This window comes from Colobus angolensis, unplaced genomic scaffold, assembly GCF_000951035.1.
Source record: "Colobus angolensis palliatus isolate OR3802 unplaced genomic scaffold, Cang.pa_1.0 Scaffold106, whole genome shotgun sequence".
Classification (NCBI taxonomy): domain Eukaryota; kingdom Metazoa; phylum Chordata; class Mammalia; order Primates; family Cercopithecidae; genus Colobus; species Colobus angolensis.
In genome coordinates this window covers 700,054-703,618 of record NW_012111586.1, presented here as the reverse complement: position 1 = coordinate 703,618, position 3,565 = coordinate 700,054, and the positions used below count along the sequence as shown (strand labels likewise).

At 38.8% G+C, this 3,565-nt stretch overlaps 1 protein-coding gene across 1 annotated transcript in view; it reads right to left on the bottom strand.

Moving 5' to 3' along the window:
- Positions 1 to 3,565, bottom strand: part of LOC105515307 (chromosome unknown open reading frame, human C1orf50) — a gene marked incomplete at its 5' end in the record, with an annotated part of 11,793 nt that overhangs the window by 2,549 nt on the left and 5,679 nt on the right. The gene's annotated exons all lie outside the window — the stretch shown is intronic.

Genomic DNA, 3,565 nt, shown 5'->3' with positions numbered 1-3,565 from the left:
AAAAAAAAAAAAAAAACAAAAAGAAAGAAAGAAAGGAGGGGCCATATATCCATATATGGCCAAAGAGAGAGTAGGTATTTCTAGAGCTAAGGTAGTTCCAGGTTAGGGGTAGCGTTATAATAACCCTCCCTTTTCTTAAGGTGCTAGCAGTAAATCTCGTAAACAAAATTTGAATTTATATTTTGAAGAGTTAATATAAAATGCAAAATATGGATTAGGCTGAGGTCCAAAAAAAGGAAAAAAGAAACAAAAAATGCAAAATATTTCATGAACAACTTAAAAACAAAAGAGCCTCATAAAAAATAAAGGAAGAGAAGAGTACCTACAACTACTAAGCACTAACCCTAGCCTCAACTACTCTGAGGCCCTTTCCATTCATCTCATTTACTTCTCACAACACCTTTATGAAGTTGGAGATGATAACCTCACTTTCTCATTTTAGCAATTAAGACTCACAGACATGAGGCAACCTGTCCAAGGTTTCACAGATAATAAACAGCAAAGGATCTGAACACAGGTCAGTCTGATTCCAAAATTCATGCCTTAACACCAGGCCTCCTGAGCTTTCTGAACACACACCAATACCTGGGTGAGTCCTGCTAAAAAAAAACTTTTTTGTTTTTGGAGATGGAGTCTCACTCTGTCGCCCAGGCTGGAGTACAGTGGCACAATCTCCACTCACTGCAACCTCCGCCTCCCGGGTTCAAGTGATTCTCCTGCCTCAGCCTCCTGAATAGCTGGGATTACAGGCGCCTACCACCACGCCCGGCTAATTTTTTGTATTTTTAGTAGAGATGGGGTTTCACTATGTTGGCCAAGCTGGTCTTGAATTTCTGATCTCGTGATCTGCCCGCCTCGGCCTCCCAAAGTGCTGGGATTACAGGCTTGAGCCACCGTGCCCGGCCAAGTGCTCTCTTCTATTTCCCATAGCTTTCCACCCTTTCACTATGAACTGCAGTTACACTGAACTTCTTTGGTTCTCCAACATGCCTTCTCTCTTTCTCTCTCTCCTGCTACCAAATATATTGAACATACCGTCTCCTCCAACCAATCCATTTTTCCTCCTGCTCTTTACCTAACAAACACCACACATTTCTCAGGTCTCCATTTTCTCATGTTTAAACCCTTGTGAAATCAGGGATGGATTTTAAATAATTAAAAGACACTTGTGATCTGGCCCTTATCATCTGCTAAGGTAGAAATCTAGATACACACAGAAAGTATTCGGGTTTTTCTATGTGACCCCCACACACCCAGAACAGAGAAAGTATGTGTTAATCTGACCATTTCCTCAGTTATTTACATCACAACTACTTAAATTTTAACTTATATGTGCATTTCTAATTATTACTTAAAACGTATTTTAAAAGACTACATTATGATGTGGACCTGAACAGTTATAATGTACACACAAGACTGCCTGTCATGTGCCACAAAGTGTAACTGAAGGCAATGGAAATTTTATTTTTTCAGACAGAGTTTTTGCTCTTATTGTCCAGGCTGGAGCTCAATGGCATGATCTCGGCTCACTGCAACCTGTGCCTCCTGGAGTCAAGTGATTCTCTAAGCTCAGCCACCCGAGTAGCTGGGACTATAGATGCCCACCACCATGCCCAGCTAATTTTTGTATTTTTAGTAGAGGCAGGGTTTCACCATGTTGTCCAGGCTGGTCTTGAACTTCTGACCTCAGGTGATCCACCCACCTTGGCCTCCCAAAGCGCTAGGATTACAGGTGTGAGCCACTGCGCCCAGCCAGGACATTTCTTAATATAGATCAAATTCTCAAAGTTAGGAGAGACTAATGTGATCAATTCATGTGCTGGGAAGGATTACCACTCAGGCAATAGAAATCTGTCAAAAATTTCCAGCTTACTTTTACAAAAAGCTGATTATACACAATTAAGGTAAAGAAATGAGGAAATTAAACTAGAAATTGAACTAAGAAATATTAAAGAGAATTTGTTGGTTAGTTGAGGAGTCTTAAGGCAAAATTCAGGTATAAACCAGTGTTATGAGTGAACAGAAACCATACAAGTAAACTGAGTCATTTATCTGTCCCACAGATGTATATTAGGCAGCTACTGTGTGTCAGACACCACACTAGGCACTGGGTATACTGGTTAACAGGAAAGAGAAATCCCTGCCTTTAAGATGGCAAGTCAAGTCTAATATAGTTTAACAGAAATATGAGGCAAGTCGCATATAAAATTTTAAATTCAAATTTTCTAGTAGCCACGTTAACAGTAAATTAAATTCTAACAATACTTTTTTTTTTTTTTTTTTTGAGGCAGAGTCTTGGTCTGTCACGGAGGCTAGAGTGCAGTGGTGCAGTGGCTCACTGCAACCTCCGCCTCCTGGGTTCAAGCGAATCTCATACCTCAGCCTCCTGAGTAGCTGGCACCACAGGCATGTGTCACCATGCCCGGCTAATTTTTATATTTTTAGTAGAGACAGGGTTTGGCCATGTTTGCCAGGCTGGCCTCGAACTCCTGGCCTCAAGTAATATGCCTGCCTCAGCCTCCCAAAGTGCTGAGATTACAGGCATGAGCCCCTGTGCTCCAGCTAACACATTTTACTTAACCTAATATATCAAAAACATGCTCATTTTAACATGTAATCACTATTTTTAAGTTGTTAATGAAATATTTTGTATTTTTTGTTTGTTTTTGTTTCTTTTTTTGGTCCTTCGCAGTCTAATCCATACTTTGCATTTGATATTAAGCCTTCAAAATATACTGTTTATTTTATACTCACAGCACATCTCAATTTAGATGCTAATTTTCATCAGAAATACTTCATCTGCATTTAGACTTAATAAAATTTATATGTGAAAAAGTTGATTCACATACTCAAATTGTTCCAATATACTTGAGTTCCAATACTTGAAGTAATTATTGTTTTTAAATTCAAATGAATTAAAATCAAATAAAATATAAAATTCGGTTCCTCAGCCACACTAACAACATAACACAAGTGTTAACAGACATAATGTTGCTAGTGGGTACCATATTTTAAAGCACAGCTCCAGTGAGTAATAGATACTAAAAAGTAAACATGATTAAAGTTAATATTATATGTACTCATAATAACAATGCACTATTATGAAGGAAATAATCACAATTATGTGGTAGAAGCAGGTTAAAGATAACAAATAAGTAGAAAAGCTACTTCATTTTTATCAAGTTTAATAATAGGGAGTGGTGGGGAATTGGAAAGTATATGTAGCCTAGAAGTATTTGAATTCAATTTAATAATACTGTCATTTGGATGGGGTAGGGTAAGGCCTTCTTCAGACAAGAAGGCCTCACTGAGGTTATAACATTAGACTTGGGTCTAAATGAAAGGAGAGGACCGACCATGTGAAAAGCTGGGAAACAAAAGTTTGCAGGCATTTGAGGCCAGTGCAGTTGAAGAGTAGTTAGTGATAGACAATGTGTAGAACGGGGTTAAAAAAGAGAGCAGACACCAGATCGTGCCGTCTTGTAGCCCACGGTAAAAGAATTTGCATTTTGTTCCAAGAATGAAAGCCCAGGCACAGTGGCTCACACCTGTAATCCCAGCACTT